General features: G+C 35.0%; 1 protein-coding gene across 1 annotated transcript in view; it reads right to left on the bottom strand.

The window, feature by feature from the left end:
- The window catches only part of RASSF9 (Ras association domain family member 9), a 31,268-nt gene that overhangs the window by 10,980 nt on the left and 1,184 nt on the right, over nucleotides 1–19,104 (bottom strand).

A 19,104-nucleotide genomic window follows, 5' to 3' on the forward strand; every position in this document is an offset into this window, starting at 1 on the left:
ATGTAAATCAGTTATCATATTTTCACATGTATCAAGGTTATTTATGATATGGTATCCACTTTAAGGAAGCAAAACCAATGAATAAAAAAAAATTTAAATGCCTTACATAAAGTAGTGAACCTCAAATTTTGCTTCTAATTAAAAACAGAAAGATCAATAAAAATTAAGGAATTGTATAATGAAATATATTTGAAAAATTGAATAAGATTATATTGTGTTTTGACTTGAACTCATTAGTCTATTTCAAGAATGATTAATGAGAAATAGAGGAAAATGCTATTAATATCTAAATATCTAAGGTCTGTGACTCCCATCAATACAGAACTGTTTCATACAATCATCTTTTACTATGTTGTACTCACTGGAAACTGAATTAAAACTAAATTGAAATATTCAACAGATTTTACTACATATTCTAAATATATATTACACTATGTCTATAACTATGTAGTATACATGACATTTCTTACTCGCATACTGTTTTTAATTATGTATTTTAATACTTTATTAAATATGATAATATTGCATATACCCCAAGATTCTCATGAAAATATTCTGTTTTCTCACTTATCACACCTCTGGTTAATTTATTTTAAACTAGTTAGAAAATTAGTTATTTATACGGAAGAAAATAACATTTACAGCATTTTATCACATGCTTCAAATTTTTTCCCTCTGAAACATTAATAACATTTATTTGTGAAGATGTGCAAAAAAGTGTAGTGGGAACAAATGGACCTGAAATTTTCAATTTATGATTTCATCTTAGCTATCACTAAGTCATTGTGAATTCCGAGAAATCATTTTTTTTCTAATCCTCTGTACCCTTCACTGTGATACTGTAATATCTGACTCACATTTTTCACAAGGTTGCTACAAATATCAAATAAGAGAATGAGTAAAAGAGCTTAGAGAATTGTGAAAAATGTACTGGGTAAATACAGGTTATTAAACTAATAACAAAATTACTGTTATTATTTAATGCAGAGAGGGGCGTAGTGTTTTTAGTATGCTTATTCAGCAATCTTACTGACCTTGCTATAGTAGTTAACAATATTATTTTACAAATACTTTCCAACCTGTCTAACAATATTTTTCCACCTGCTTCCAGTTGTCAATTTTTTTTTTTTTTGCATGTGTACTTCCAATATAACTAACTGTTTGGCTAATAAGAAACACTTAAAAACATCATTAATATAATCTGTAGCTCACAGATGATCCAAGAATGCTTTTAATCTTTCTCTCATTTTATAACTCTCTGATTTTGATTAAAATTGTGCTAATGAGTTGCACTACACTAAAATATATATATTATTCTGCAAGAATTTCATTATTCAGTGTGTGCCTTTTTTGGGATATCACCAAAAAATTAAGATTTCTATGCTAAGTAAAATTCTTCAACAGCATGTATTAACTTCACTTATAGGTACTTTTCCATATTCACGCTGAAATAATAATTAAAATTAAATACTGGAATTCTGAATTCACTCTACTGTCAAACCGGAAATTAAAAATATTTCTCCATTGATAATTAATATTAACATCACAAAAACAATTATACAGAATTATGATGAGTTGGCTTGTAATTACAAATGCAATATTCACACACTCAACTATTTCTTCAATAATTTTATTGAGTAATTATGCACAAAGCATCAGAAAATAAATTGTCTCAATCAGGAAGTTTTAAGATAAAGAATTTACGAAGATACTACAATGCCAACTTGAAGATCTCAGAAAATATATATTTACTGACAAAAAATTCAGTATGAAAGCAGAGAAAAATGAAGATAAATGGATAAACTTTGGCCATTTTTTTTAAAGTTTATTTATTTTGAGAGAGAGAGAGAGAGAGAGATGGGGAGGAGCAGAGAAACATGAAGAGAAATAGTCCCAAGGAGACACTGTGCTGTCAGCGCAAAGCCCGATGCAGGGCTCGAGCTAACCAACTGTGAGATCATGACCTGAACTGAAACCTAGAGTCAGACACTTAAACTCAGCCACCCAGGTGCCCCAAACTTTGGCCATCTTTATTCAGCTATCCAGAGGAAAAGGGCACTGAAGTTGAGGCACAGGAGAATAAATCAAAGAGTAACATTTATTCCTAGTACATAGTAGACATTAAACTTTAATTGAAATTTGACATCTAAAACTAATTAGGACTTGGAGCACCTGGGTGGCTCAGTTACTGAACCTGTGCACTCTCTCTCTCTCAAAAATAAACATTTTTAAAAAATCAAAATAAACAAACAAAGAAATAAATAAATAGATACATAGATATCTGGTCATTTGTGCCGATTGCTGAATACAAAGCAAACATTATGAATATTCCCTTCAAATTATCTCTTAAACCTCAAAACACATTTCTAATCCTCAGAAGATAGAGGAGTTAATTTTATTATGATATCACTGTGCAGTTCCATGCCATATCAAGGAACACAACTGGAACTGATACAGTATGAATACATATGTCATTCATTTTTGTGTCCTCTATTCTGATAAATGAAATACAAATAGCAATACAGAAAGAAAAAAAAAGTTCCTGCAAGGAGATTCTGATCCAGGAGAAAGAAGATTTTAATGCCTCATAATAGATTTTTTTTATAGGTACGATGGATGAGTATGAAGTTATAAAAACCATTCTTAGGCAGTTCTTTTGCAAAACACCGTACCCAAATAAATTATAACTCTCACAGGGTATGAAGTCCCGTCCTTTTAACTCTTCAACATGTAGCTCACTGTATGTGGCACTCATATTAAAAACACGTCAGTAAATAACATATAGAGATAGAATAACCCAACAATGAAAGTTTCAGAAATGATGAATAGAAAAGAGAGCTACAAAACAATAATAAGAAAAGAAATTTGATTTCAGTATATTTATCTCAGGCTCAAGTCTGATAATACCTTGTAGGAATTCACATTTCTTTGAATTAAAGCATATAATTCATTAAAGAATAAAAATGGATGATGATAAAAAGCAAGTTTACCAAATTAAGTTCCATACCAAAGGTTATAAACTAATATTTGAGTTTACAAGCTTAACTCCATACCAATGATAAAATTTAAAATGCTGAGGATGCCATAAATAATCAATTTGGTTGCTGAATGTTAAATTATAAGTCACAGGCTATTTTCAACATAAAATATCATACTTTCAAATTTAATAGCATCTTTTCCCGATAATCAAAATTATCACAGTACAACTATAACTAGTTTAGCTAATAAGTTACTTAGTTTTATCATTATTATGTTATAGAAAATTTTTATTTTGTATATGATTGGGCAGCTTTGTAATAAGAGTAAATGAATGACCCAAACACAAACAGAAATCTAGAAACAAAATTGGGTAAAGATAAAGGCTTAAATGTATTTTTAAAAAGGGATGCTTGGGGGCGCCTGGGTGGCGCAGTCGGTTAAGTGTCCGACTTCAGCCAGGTCACCATCTCGCGGTCTGTGAGTTCGAGCCCCGCGTCAGGCTCTGGGCTGATGGCTCAGAGCCTGGAGCCTGTTTCCGATTCTGTGTCTCCCTCTCTCTCTGCCCCTCCCCCGTTCATGCTCTGTCTCTCTCTGTCCCAAAAAATAAATAAAAACGCTGAAAAAAAAAAAAAAAGGGATGCTTGGGTGACTTTTGGCTCAGGTGATGGCTCCATGCTGGGTGTGGAACCTGTTTAAGATTTCCTCCCCCTCTCCCCCTCCCCCTCCTCTTCTCCCCCTCTCCCTCTCCCCCTCCTCCTCCCTCTTCATCTCCCCCTCCCTCTCCCTCTCCTTCTCCTTCTCCCTCTCTCCTTCTTCCTGTCCCCTGCATCCCTTCTTGCACAGGCTCCTGAGTACAAAATCTCTCTCAAAAGAAAAAAAGGTATTAAAAATAAAAAAAGTTCTATATAAATTAACTGAATCCATACCAAGTTAGCTATCCTCCAAATAAGCTGTCCATTCTGAATTATGGTGTATGAGTTTTTATAACTTGCTTCAACATTCATTTGTCAATGAAACAGTAGTTTTAGCTAATGTGAGTAAATGGGGAGGATAAAATGCAAGATAAGATGATCCTTATGTTCAGGAATTTGTCATATAGCTCAGAAGCAGCAAAGATATGCTTACAAAGAGATATTTTGAAAATTCAATATCATCTTAAACAATATTGAAAATCATGAGATACACTCTGAACAAATATGCTATGGAATTCCAAAACCTAAAAAAAAAAATAACAAAACTTAAGTCCTATTTAATAAATAATAATAAAAACAGTAATTGACCTCAATGTTTTCAATATATTCTCCACTTCTATAACTCTTTGTAGAAAGTCCGAGTAAATAAAAGAGGTTCAAGAGATTTAATTTGAGCAATATGTTGATTTAGATCTTGTCCATAGGGGTGCTTGGCTGGCTCAGTTGGTGGAGCAAACAACTGTTGATCTTGGGGTCATGAGTTCAAGCCCTATTTTGGGGGTAGAGTTTACTTAAAAATAAATAAAAATATTTAAGATTTCATCTGTAAAGTAGACCTCACACTTTTTTTTTTTTAAGTATGTACCCAGTGTGGAGCCCAACAGGGGACTTGAAATCACAACACTGAGATCAAGAACTGAGCTGTGATTAAGAGTCAGATGTTCAACCCACTGAGCTACCTAGGTGCACCAAGAAGATCCTTTCAAATAGTGATTTCACATGATTATGTGTGGACTTGGTAATTGAAGGACAGGTACTTAGAAAATAGTAGAGTGACTGGGGAGAGGTGTGTGTGTGTGAGAGGATACATTGGATAATAGCTCACTTTGTTGAATGCTTAGTACATGTCAGGCATTGTTGTAAGGGCTTTATATACATTAACTCAGTTAATTTTAATAACAACCCTACCATATGGGTGGTATTGTTAAATCTATTTTACAGATTAGGAAACTGAGGCACAGGAGGTTAAGGGTACACGCAAACACACACACACACAGAAAAAAATCACTAGGTTTATGTTCTAATGCTAGTTTAATTTTCTAGGAAGTAAGCCAAGCATGCGGAGTAAGAAAAGCCCTCTACATAAAATAATTGCAGGGTTGCTATAATACATAATTCCCATAAACAGACAAAAGGGAAAGGAATGTGTAAAGAATGTGTATTGGAGACAATGTGGGTTAAGTAAACCAGGTTCATGGTTCGGATTCCGGAAATTGATTTAATCAAACTATAAATATTTAACATGTAGTATTTACCAGAAGAAATGTTGAGCAAATATCTAATCTCATTGGAAATTCTTATGCTTATTTCCCAGTGTTACCTGTGCCTGGCAAATAACTTAAGTTTCCTTGCTGATTTGTACTTTTCAGAGAAATATTTTATAACAAGAAAGCATATTCATTAAAGGAACATTGCTTAGCCTGAATATTTAGTTTAATGATAGTTGTGGTTCTGTCAACTTTTAACATGAGTTTTCCTGTGGGCAGCTAAGTCCATAATTGGTTTTGCCTACTTGGTGGAAGATATTTCCTGATGATCGTGACTCTTTTAGCTCGCATCTGCCGGCAGCCACCTACTCTTCCCTCTCTAAACGTATTCTGAAATGTGTTGGCATGGCACTAGAGACATGTAAGAATTTGAATTACCCAATAGGATAGCTGAAAACACAAGATGAGACCCTTTATCCTTGATTTCCACTTTCTGAACATATTCTATAATAAAAGGTAATAGCACACAGCTTCCAAATAGAAGCTTCATCTGAAATAATCAGCCCTTCACATTAGTTGCAAATAAATTACCTAAAGGGCAATAACAACTTTACGTGTAGAAATATGAACATACCAGGGCCGGTGATGCCATTTTGTTTTAAAAAAGGAGATACTTGAAAATATCGCTGATAAGAGAACTGTTCATCCACGTCAAAAGCATCCTGAATCCGTTTACCTTCCCCAAACCTTAAATTTTAAATATGCTCCGAATTTCGCTGCCTCCACCTCCTCTAGAACTTTGCTTCAGAATTTATCCCTTCTTAATTTTTTTTTTTAATCTTCTACCTTTTCCTCTGGCCCTTCCGACTATCCTGTCATGTTGTAACCACCCTCATTTTGGCCACATATTCCCACCACCTATCTTTTGTTCACAAACTCAAATAGGAATCCACAGTCACTTTCTCTAGTTCTTCACTTTTCAGTAATAGCAACCCACCATAAAGTGACTTCCGCCCCACCCACCCCCAACAGACACATTTTTTCTTAGGCTTATCGGAGCTCTCCTAACTGTCAAACCCAGCAGCCATTTCCGGAACTGATCTGACTTGACCTCTTTGTAACATTATGCACCGTGACCTTTCCTTCCCAGGTGAAACCCGCAGAAGAATCACCCCCAGTTCACCCACAGAATCAAGACATATAAATAAATAAATAAATAAATAAATAAATAAATAATTAAAAATAACAAAAATAAAAATAAAAAATAATCCAGACAGTGGAAAAAAGGAGAGACGGAAACAAACCGCAAGAGACTCTTGATGATAAGAACAAACTCTGGGTTGACCGAGGGAGGTGGCAGGGGAGGATGGGCTAGATGGGTGATGGGTATTAGTAAGGCACTAGTGACAAGCACTGGATATTGCATGTTAGTGATGAATCACTGAGTTCTACTCCTGAAACCAATATTGCATGATATGTTAACCAAAATTTAAATTAAAAAATATCTCCAAAGAAAAAAAGAATCAAGACAAATAACAAGTTGTTTTCAGCCACTAATTTTTAGGATGTTTTATTATGCAATAGGTAATAGCTGATACAAATAAAATCCCCCAAGTTCCTGTGACTCATTTTTTGTCTCACTGTACACATTTTGTGGGTAGGTCTAATATTGTCCACAACCTTATCAGTCAATGGTATGCTAATAATCCCAAATCTAAATATTTTGCCCTTGAGCTGTGGATCCATATTCTCAACCTCCATTTTTCATGCTTACTTCATATTTATAGTGTATAATCCATAGGAAACTCAAATTTTACTGATCAAAACTAATTCATCATCCTCTCCACTCATGTTACAAACTATTCACCTCCTGATTCCCCACCCTACTGACTGTAATCACCATCCCACCACCTTTTCTCTCAAGCTTAAAAACTTGGATCTTTCTAGATTCTTTTCTTTTTTTTTAATTTTCTTTTTTTATTTTTAAAAATTTACATCCAAATTAGTTAGCATATAGTGCAACAATGATTTCAGGAGGAGATTCCTTAGTGCCCCTTACCCATTTAGCCCATCCCTGCTCCACAACCCTCAGTTTGTTCTCCATATTTATGAGTCTCTTCTGTTTTGTGCCCCTCCCTGTTTTTATATTATTTTTGTTTCCCTTCCCTTAGATTCTTTTCTCTATCTCATCCCCCTTTAACAACCAGTCACCAAGTCTGTCTTATTCATTCTCCCAAATGTCTCACATATGCACATTTATGTCAATTACCACTGCTATGATTCAGACAACTCTCAGTTTCACAATGGGTTACTATAGTAAGTTATTACATATTGTCTTATTACAAACTTTTGCCCACTTCACATTTGTGCTTCACAATATTGCCAGGCTGCCCTTTTTAAACTGTAAGTCTACCAGTATACCTTCCTTCATTAAAATCTTTAAATGGTTTCTAAGTCCTTTTTCAATTACTCTCTTTTCCTTTTTCTCCCCGTCTCTCCTGTCTCTGCCCTTCCCCCTCTCTCTCCTGCTTTCTCTCTCTCCTGCCTACTCCTAGGATTCCTTCTGTGATCAGATTCCCCCATATCATAGGCAAGCACTCTTTGATATGCATATTAATATGCACATAACTAGCTACCCCTAACTTCTCCCTGATCTCTCATAGTTCCAAGGGATGCCATATGTATCACCCTATGGATTTCTAGACTGGACTACATCTGCCATGGTTTTGTTTTCATTCTGAGATTTTCTATAACCTATTTCCTTGCCTGAAGCTAACTCTTACTCTTCTTAAATGTCACTTTCACTAGGAAAATTCCCTTACCTTCTCTGAATAACCCCATTCCTGCCACCCCAGATGGAAATGGGTGCTCCTTCTTGATGCGTTCAGTAATAGCATTTTCTACCTTTCTTTTTTCTAGTTTGCCAGGTAGGTCCTGGACTGAATCATTCATCTTTGAAGCCTAAGTGCCTAACACAGTCGATGTTAAATGTTCTTTCTTTTGTTTTGGTTTGGTTTTATTTATTTATTTATTTATTTATTTATTATTATTTTGCAGCAGGGAGGTAGAAGTGTGTTTGGGGGAAGTAAACAAAAAGAAATTTTCAGTCAACTAGGGCCGGGTAGTTACAGTTGTCCCACCACCTATTTTTGTAAATAAAGTTTTGTTGGTATATAGTCATGCCCATTTAATTATATATTGTCCGTGGTTGTTTTCATGCTACACTGACGGAGTTGAGTAGTTGGGATGGTGACATTATGGCCCCCAAAACCTAAAACATTGGTTATGTGGCCTTTACACAAAATGTTTGCCAACTCCTGACCTAGATGATTTACCTGCACCCAAAATCTAGATTTTATTTATCTAAATACTAAGACATTATTTAAACTCCTATATCTACATAATTCTACATATGACTCTCTAGGGGATATAAAGGTCAAAATAACCAAATCTTTAAACAGAAGAAATCTGTAATCCCTTAGAAGTGATGGCAATGCTTGGAAGTAATTTCAACTAAGGTGATAATTAAAGGATCACTAAAAGGATGGGCACTAAATGCTTCCTGGAGATTGAGTAGGTTTGACATAGGATTAGTCAGCTTGAAGGCCCTGACTGGGAAACCAATGTTTTGCCTTTCGAGCCCTGTTCCAGGTGCGGTATGCCCCATATTAATCAGTCCCATATAGATGTCAAGAGGCAGCAGAGTAGGCTGGATGAAAGGCTGCTTTCACAGTCCCAACTCAGGTGTGTTGTGTCCAAACACCAGGTGTTTGGAGGTGGAATATTTGGAAACACACAAATTACACCTTGAATTTTTCACTCTTCATCCTGATGTTCTTCCCTTCCTAAAATTATGTCTGCCATTTTTTTCTGTTCTTTATGATCATACCACTATGTTCCCAGTTACTCAAGCCCAAATTTATAGTTATCATTGATTCTTTGTTTTTCATCCTGATATTGTCTACTGCCCTATCCACTCAGTGTTGAATTCGTATAAATTCTGCCTCCAGGGGTGCCTGGGTGGCTTATTCGGTTAAGCATCCAGCTCTTGGTCTCAGCTCAGGTCCTGATCTAGCGGTTCGTGGGATTGAGCCCCACGTCGGGCTCTGCATTGACAACCTGGAGCCTGCTTGAGATTCTCTCTCTCCCCCTCATTCTCTGCCCCTCCCCTGCTCACTCTCTGTCTCTCAAAATAAATAAACTAATAAAAATAGTTAAAAAATTCTGCCTCCGTAGTGACTCTTTTAATAATAATCACTATCTGACATGTCTTGTTCATTTATTGTTTGTTTATTGCCTGCCTGTCCACCACTACACCATCAGTTCAAGAGCTGAGATCTTGATGATCTTTCTCACTATTTCATCCCTAACATCTAAAATAACATGTGACACATATTATAAGGTAAATAAATATTTATCATTGAATATACTTTAAAACGCCTGCCCTGTACTTTAATAATTTATGTATGTCTGTGTACCTGCTAACCAGCAAATTCCTTAAAAGCATGATCCATATCTGATTCCTCTTTGTTCTTTCATCATGCCCCCCAAAACGTGTGGTTAATTTAATATTTATGAATTTTTAAAAATCATCAAATAACCATCATCTTGAGTCATCACAAAGCAAATATATGTAAGTAGTTGCCAAATCTGACAAAGCAGGATAGTTGATGAATGTTTTGTTTTTAGAAGCTAAGGCAGATAAGTAAGTAGTAGTCTGGTAGTATGCTCAGACTTTGTAAGGTGTCATATAACACACACTGTCATTTCACTTAATCCTGGAAACTATAATCACGTTAAGTTCTCCTAACTAAAGGTAGAACCAGTAAAGATGATCAACATTTTGGGGCGCCTGGGTGGCTCAGTTGGTTAAGCGGCCGACTTCGGCTCAGGTCATGATCTCTCGGTCCGTGAGTTCGAGCCCCGCGTCGGGCTCTGTGCTGACAGCTCAGAGCCTGGAGCCTGTTTCAGATTCTGTGTCTCTCTCTGTCTGACTCTCCCCTATTCATGCTCTGTCTCTCCCTGTCTCAAAAATAAATAAAACGTTAAAAAAAATTTAAAAAAAAGATGATCAACATTTTTTTAAAAAAGTAACTTAGTCTAAATCTCATGCCTATTATTAATAGCACGGGGAAGAAATTCTTTGACTTTCACTACAAGAATAGCCCAGGCAGCCAAGAAACCAAGGCTAATACATTGTGGCCCACTGCTAAAAAGTGCCTAACTTCCCACACTATTAAAAAGGATGGAATCTCAAACATCCACTATAACCTCATAAGTACTTTTCCTAATTGTATACAACTATTTTCTTCATATGAGATTGTGGTTATTGTATGTCTACCCATGGATTTTCAATATCATCTTTCACGGCTTCTAGGCAAATGTAAGATCCTTACGTGCAGATTTGAGGGTGGGTATCCTCAGGCTCTACTATGAAAGACCATGGTCTCCCCAAACTAATGCTCTGCTATTGGATCTTAAGTACCCTCAGTTACCCATAGCTGCAGGGAATTTTTGGACAGAAAAAAATCAGAGTAAATGAAGAGTAGAGTAACTAGAAGTATTTGAGGTGGCTGTAAAAAATCCTAGTCATTGGTTGAGAACAAGCATGTACTGTGCAGTATATCAGGAAGGCTTGGCTACAAAACTCCTGTCAACTGTATACCATAATTAGTGAGTATAAAAACTTGCTAAAGTTGGACTACTATCGCATTAACAAAAATTTAAAATATTTACAAAGCAGAATAACTCAGTTTTATGAACTGATACACTGACCAATGTAATATAATTATTAGATTGTAAATCTAATACTGCTATATAGACACATCCTTAAATTTTTTCTGTGCACTTCCTCAATTGTAAATGCTTTCTTTTTACCAACCCCACCAAGATTATGGATTCTTGCCAAACTGACCATATTTCTGTCTGCTTCTCGATCCTTATCTCTTGATTATCCTATCTTAGTCAGTCTTACCATTGTGTGATTCAGCCCCCTCCTACATCTTTTTACACATCTTACTGTGTTCCATACTCTTGTCCAAGCCTGTCACCTAACTGTGGGAGTTTAATAAATGCTATCTAATTATGATGATGCTCTTTTTATTATTATTTTTTTTCCTCCATGCACTCCTCTTTTACTTACTTCTACTTAGAGGCAATCAAAAACATTTACTGAGCACCTAATGTACCAAGGAACAGCCTTCTTCCACTGCAAGCAAGTATACTCTCATCTTCTTAATTGCATCATAAAGATTGTGATTTTACCTACCCTGTCAAGGACAGTTTCCCATGGAAGGGTGATTTAAAAGAAAGTTCATGCTTGAGATATTTAACTACAGTACTGTTCTCTCAATTAGTTTAATCTCTTAGGAATTAGGTTGTGTCTTTGCATGTCTGGTACAATACCAAATGCAGAGTTTACCAATCCTAAAGAGCTAAAATAAAAAGATAGCTACTCTTAACATTCATATATTTGTTTTATTAAACTAAAACTTGTGCATATCAAATAGCAAACACTCAATAATTCTTAGATAGTATAATTTATAAAGTAATCCCATTTTTTTATAAGTGGAAATAAACACTTTTGAGCTTTACCATAAGGCAACATTTTGTGGTAGAGGTTATGTGGCAGTGCATCATGTTTTAGGTAAAATAAAATTATACACGCACAAAAAAAAATCCTTCTTTTAATGCTGTTATTAAAAGTTATCTTAAGGTAAAAGCAAGGCAAGAGAATTAAATTCTACTCTGCAGAGGACATTTTAAAATCATAGAAGTTTAGAAATTAAAGGGATTTAAAAATCTAACTCAATCTTTCATTTTATTAGACAAAGATAAGATAGAAATATTTAAATTATGTATCCTTTCTTTTTATGAAAACTTCTCAAAGACACATAAGGAAACATCCCTTAAACTATGGTATGTTACACCTTGCAAAATCATTAATGGCTCATTAATTTGGCTCTAAAGAAGTGTGAGGATTGAACCTAAAAGCTGTTCAAATTCAAATATTACATCAAGCTCTAAAAATAGTTTTGTTTTGTTTTCTTTTTTTTTTTAAGCAGGTTTCATGCCCAGCATGGGGCCCAAACTCAGGACCCTGAGATCAAGAGTCAGACTAAACATCTGACTGAGTCATCAACTGAGCTACCCAGGTGCCCCGGCAAAGATAGTTTTGTACAACTTTGGTAAACTCATTTCTAATCATATTCAGTAATTTATAATATACTTATTTGTATCTAAGGAGGAAAAGACATCAGTGGTAATACAGAAGTTCTGAGTTGAGATTTCAAGGCCCAAAATATCATACCATGTGTAAATATTAAAAACTTAAGAGATATAGTTCATAGCATTTCAATCCTGCAGGCCTGAACAGGAGTGAATATTTACTGAGATTTCATTACTATCTTAGTACTGTGCTGTCTTTTAAATATAATCAGATTTAGTCTCACACTAGGTGGTTTAGAATTAACACTATTTTATTTATTTATTTATTTATTTTTAATTTTCATTTTATTTTTCAATTGTTTTCAATTCAGATTGATTACTTTTTCACTTTTCAGATCTAGCTTTTCTTTTTTTTTTTTAATATGAAATTTATTGTCAAATTGGTTTCCATACAACACCCACTGCTCATCCCAACAGGTGTCCTCTTCAGTGCCCATCACCCACCCTTTCCTCCCTCCTACTCTCCATCAACACTCAGTTTATTCTCAGCTTTTAAGAGTCTCTTATGGTTTGGCTCCCTCCCCTAACTTTTTTTTTTCCTTCCCCTCCCCCATGGTCTTCTGTTAAGTTTCTCAGGATCCACCTAAGAGTGAAAACATATGGTATCTGTCTTTCTCTGCCTGACTTATTTCACTTAGCATCACACTCTCCAGTTCCATCCACGTTGCTACAAAAGGCCATATTTCATTCTTTCTCATTGCCATGTAGTACTCCATTGTGTATATAAACCACAATTTCTTTATCCATTCATCAGTTGATGGACATTTAGGCTCTTTCCATAATTTGGCTATTGTTGAGAGTGCTGCTATAAACATTGGGGTATAAGTGCCCCTCCGCATCAGCACTCCTGTATCCCTTGGGTAAATTCCTAGCAGTGCTATTGCTGGGTCATAGGGTAGGTCTATTTTTAATTTTTTGAGGAACCTCCACACTGTTTTCCAGAGTGGCTATACCAGTTTGCATTCCCACCAACAGTGCAAGAGGGTTCCCATTTCTCCACATCCTCTCCAGCATCTATAGTCTCCTGATTTGTTCATTTTGGACACTCTGACTGGCGTGAGGTGATATCTCAGTGTGGTTTTCATTTGTATTTCCCTGATGAGGAGCGACGTTGAACATCTTTTCATGTGCCTGTTGGCCATCTGGATGTCTTCTTTAGAGAAGTGTCTATTCATGTTTTCTGCCCATTTCTTCACTGGATTATTTGTTTTTCAGGTGTGGAGTTTGGTGAGTTCTTTATAGTTTTTGGATACTAGCCCTTTGTCTGATATGTCATTTGCAAAAATCTTCTCCCATTCCGTCAGTTGCCTTTTAGTTTTGTTGATTGTTTTCTTTGCAGTGCAGAAGCTTTTTATCTTGATGAGGTCCCAAAAAGTTCATTTTTGCTTTTAATTCCCTTGCCTTTAGAGATGTGTCAAGTAAGAAAATGCTGCAGCTGAGGTCAGAGAGGTTTTTTTCCTACTTTCTCCTCTAGGGTTTCGATGGTTTCCTGTCTCACACTCAGGTCCTTTGTCCATTTTGCGTTTATTTTTATGAATGGTGTAAGAAAATGGCCTAGTTTCATTCTTATGCACGTTGCTGTCCAGTTCTCCCAGTACCATTTGTTAAAGATACTGTCTTTTTTCCAATGGATATTCTTTCCTGCTTTGTCAAAGATTAGTTGGCCATACTTTTGTGGGTCCAATTCTGGAGTCTCTATTCTATTCCATTTGTCTATGAATTAACACTATTTTAGAGATGAGAAAACTAAGTCCTAAATGGGCCATACAGAATAATGGTTAGGTGCATGGATTCGAATCCTGTTTCTGCCACTTATTATTTGTTGCACTTCTCTGTGTCTTAATTGCCTCAAATGGAAAATAGGAAAAATAATAGTACCTTCTTCACAGCATTATTTTAAGTATTATGTAAACCACTCAGAACAGTGGCACATAGTGTTATAAGAAGAACTAGCAAAGGTGGATTTACCCTGAAGCCAGCTAATGAAGCTTAAACATAAGTGCTGCCTCATTTGCATAGCTGTTTTCCCCAGAATGATCTTAGTAATACTTTTACTCATAATTGTGTATTCTATTAAAGAGCAATCCTCCTCCAATTGTCAAACTTGGATTTTCCTTTGCATGCTATCATTATTGTTGTTCTTGCATTAAAAAGATTAAATATTTGCCCTAGGGCACACAATTAGTAATGGCAAATGGGAGATATAACCCAATGCCTACTGGAATCCTTCCTTCCTTCCTTCCTTTCTTCCCTTTTTCCCTCCCTCCCTCCCTTCCTTCCTTCCCTCCTTCCTTCCTTCTTCCCTCCCTTCCCTCTTTCCTCCCTTCTTCCCTCCTTTCTTCCTTCTTCCCTTCCCTCCCTTCCCTCCTTCCTTCCTTCTTTCCTTCCCTTCCTCCCTCCTTTCTTTCTTTCTTTCTTTTGAGAAAGCACAAGCAGGAGGAAGGGCAGAGATCCAGGGAGAGAAAATCCCAAGCAAGTTCTAGGAGCCTGATTAGGGCTTGATCTCATGATACCGAGAAATCATGACCTGAGTCCAAATCAAGAGTCAGATATTTAACCAACTGGGCCACTCAGGTGCCCCTGCTGGAATTCTTATTTTTCTGCCTAGTTCTAGAATTTTCCGTTTGTCTCATGAACTACAATTTTCTCATACAAAGAGAATAAATCCTCATATCATGTAAGAAAACAAATAGTTCCCAATCATAGTTTCCTGTTATCTCAAAAAGAGGAGGCAATGTTCCACACTTTGCAGTGATATCTATAATAGCCATTCACCATCATCTGCCAAACCTCACCCATATACATACATGGTTGCACTCAAGGAACATGAAGGGAAATAAGAGCTTTTCTTGAGAAGAATGAGTTACCCTGCCACTTGGTTTGTTTTCTATCAGAAGCCTGGTAAAGTCTATTTGTCAAATAGGGTCATTCACCATTTGAAAGAGAGGAGCTGAGCCTAGGAGCAGGTATAATGAGAAGGCAACCTTGAATTTAAGGATTCATTCTTTAAGTTATCTATGTGTCCACTCAGTGAAAATGTACTGATGTACTCTGATCCAAGTACTGTATGGGGACCAGCTGTATTTGAAGAGTATATGTTGAATTCATTTATTCAATCAACAGATATTTGAGAACCCATTCACTGATTATCTAGGTCCCTGTTCTTACTGAGTATACTCAACAAGAATTTTTTATAGATCTCTTAAGTCACTTTATTCATAAAAACAGAGGGCATTCTAGCCTGCAGATATAAACCATTGAGGATAATTTCCCTTGTTTGTCAGCATATTTTATCCTCATTGATCATTCTTATTCTTAAAATATGTTGCTTATCACTGCTGAACATGTACCCAAGATTCTATTCTATCTACAGAAGTAATTACTTTGCCCTTGGGTGACCATTCACATTAATAATTTTTCTTAAATGATAATAAACAAATATGCAAATGTTGTCTAGAAAGTGTATTATTATAACAGGTTACACAGGAATGACAATCACAACGTATTTTTTTAAAAAAGGAAATGTTATATGTGTTGTGTGTCTTTTGCCAAAAACACGTCTTTAAAAACTCCTAAGAAAACATACATTAAAGAATATTAGAGCACAGAAGCATGTTGAACAGTACAGATAACATATTGCCTTGTTTCAGAAACCCAATATGCTAGAGACAAAGAAATTCCCTATCAAAGACTGGTATCCTCATACACCCGGAAGAGGTAAATATATGCCCCTCCTCAACTTTATTCTATTTTCAGAACTAAAATGAAAACAAGAGAGACACACTTTTGTGAATTTTTAGAACTATTATCAGATCTCCTGGAACTGCATACCAATCAAATAACAGCAAAACTTTCTGTAATGTGGTCCAGCTAATAAAGATGTTCTTTAAATCAAAATGTTAACCAGCTATAATTTTAAACATTTTTCTCAAAAAGTCCATTTAAGAACATTTCACCTTGACATGTTTCATGAACTGATACAGTACATAATACAAGATCTTATGTAGAGGATTTTTAAGTTGGCTGATAGTTGTTTGAGCAACAATTCAAGATTTAACCTAGAGCTCAATTTCACTGCCTTCCCTGCTCTCGGTATATTTTTGCCAGGGATAAAGCATTCCAGTCATTGTTCCTAATGGGCTGTCTGTTGCCAACTAAGAACTACTTAAGTTACCAGGTATCATCAGGGGAAATCTCTTTCAGAAACTCCTGGGAACTAAAAAGATGCACATGCTCAAATAGCTGGCATTTCTTAATCCAATTTCAGGAACATTTTAAGTGTTTATTTGAGGTTAGATAAAATAGTACATGATAGCTTTCCATTCTGCTGAATTCACAAATAACCATACTTCTAATTTCAGAGAAAACATCCATCTTGCCAGCAACTTTTATCCTAACCGCAAAAGTTATTTCTTCCTTCTGATGAAACATTTGTGGCATTGTTACTACAATTAGAAATTTTAAAAGGTTAATTCTGATTATGAACATCAAGATTTTCGGCTGGCTCCATTTTTGTGTGCCAAAATATAATCATTTGTGATCATACATTATTCTCAAATTCCCAAGAGACTGTTACCTCATTTTTTAAAAAATTTAAATGCTTCTAAAAATTTAGAAAAGATTATCTGGTGGGGTAGGATTAACTTGGTGTCCAAATCTATAAAATTATTTGTGTATTTATTTGGGTTTTAGATTTTACCCTTTATGAAGTATTCACTTTTATACAATACCTGCTGACCTCAGATGATGAGCACAGAATAAAATAGTAACAAGGTTTTTATAAGGTAATTTATAAAATTATATAAATAACTGTATTACAGATCCATAATATGCCAGGCACTGTCCTACGCACAACACACAATGGTGATTACACAGATACGGCACTGCCCTCTCTAAGCTTTACAGTTTATATTTTCTATAAGATTTTCTGCCTCATGCTTTGAAAAGACAGAAAGAGAACAGATCCGGAAAAGTTTGATACAAAACTTTGCCAAAATTTCATGATCTCAAATTCCTGATATTTCTTCTAGTAATCTGTATTTTTTCCCTGCTGACAAAGATGCATTTATGGTCAAATTGTAGAAATTTTACTTGTAGAAATTTACTTGTAGAAATTATGTATCAGGAGATACACAAACACTGGAATTCTTCCTCTGCATTCTACAAGGAATTCTATACTATATATTTGAGGAATGGCTTATCAGATGAATGTTTTATCACCAATCATATTTGCTATCAAAGGATGAGTCACCTGTCATATAAGGAAAGATATTTAGTTCCTATATGTCCAAGTAAGATTATTTAAGCCATTATGGAATGCAGTAAACAAAATGATAGACTTAATCATGTAACTAAGTTTCACCTGTAGTTTCACCTTTGAAAAGGTTAAAAAAAAATAGAACAAAAAAACACATAAAAATATCTCATCTATAGCAATACTGGACACTGAAAAAATATATATATTTATTCTATCTCAAAACACCACATGGTTTATGTGCTGCTTAGTTTGAGATATCCATATTTTATCTTTCTGACCACTGCTGTGGCTTAAATTTCTCTTAAGGCTTGGAAAAATACAAATTCGTAACAGGAAACACTCAATTATTAGAGCAACTTACACATATCCTATTACCGCTTTCATCAAAACACATTCACAATAAAGCATCACCACTGGGAACGCCATTCCATTTCCTCAGAGAAACCTGAAATACTATTAAACTCCTCATTTTTTATTCTCTCCATTTTTCTCACAATTTTGTATAGAAAATATCATATTAAAAACTGTTTGTTATACACACCTCCCTGAATGAAAGCTAGTTTAATGGTAGAGGGTACAGTGGCAAAATTGAGATAGCGAAAGTGGACACACTTCCCTGGGCAAACTCTCAGGGGTGCACACAAGGTGATATTGAACTGTTATTTGGCTTACCATTGACAGAATTCTAGAATTAATAGTAATCAAAATCAAAAACAAAAGCACACACATGCAACAACCCTGAACTACACAGGTAGTTAGTATTCAGAAAGCATGCCAAAAACACAACTTGTTTTATAAAACCACGAACTTTTCCCCAAGTGATTTTTTATATATTTTGATCGCATTTAAACAAACATACTTCACAAACAGTGCTACTAAATAATCGCTTAAAAAGCAGGAAGACTTTCTGTTGGCAAGAGAAGCCTTCTGGTATATTTTTTAATGCATTGACAGTAGGAAAATACAAACTTATTTTTAATAGCCATTACTAATATATATTTTTAAATAATCAGACATATTTCTTTGTTGTAACCTATAGTTTCACTAATTACCAGAAATGCCATATTTGTGACACATTACCAAATCATTAGCAAATAAAACTGGTTTAGAAAGTTTTGTATACTAATTATTGTTGCTTTAGTTTCTTCAGAAAACTTAATCAACTAAATCATGGATACATTTGGAATAAAAACAGGTAGATATTTAAGCTCAAAGTATGGAGATTTACTTTAAAACTGTATCACTATATATTATCATGCAGACACCTTAAAATAATTGTATCATTTCCTACCATGTAATTGTATGCTTTTAAGTTTACCCTAAGTAAATTATGACAAGTACAAACAGGCATGATGGAAAGAAGATTTATTGAAAAGCCTTTATTCCAAAATAAATACATTTTAAAAGAGTAAAGCCCATGTCTAAAATGATCCTCAAATTGTTTTGGCATAAAAATGTAACA

Source organism: Lynx canadensis, chromosome B4 (assembly GCF_007474595.2).
Source record: "Lynx canadensis isolate LIC74 chromosome B4, mLynCan4.pri.v2, whole genome shotgun sequence".
Classification (NCBI taxonomy): Eukaryota; Metazoa; Chordata; class Mammalia; order Carnivora; family Felidae; genus Lynx; species Lynx canadensis.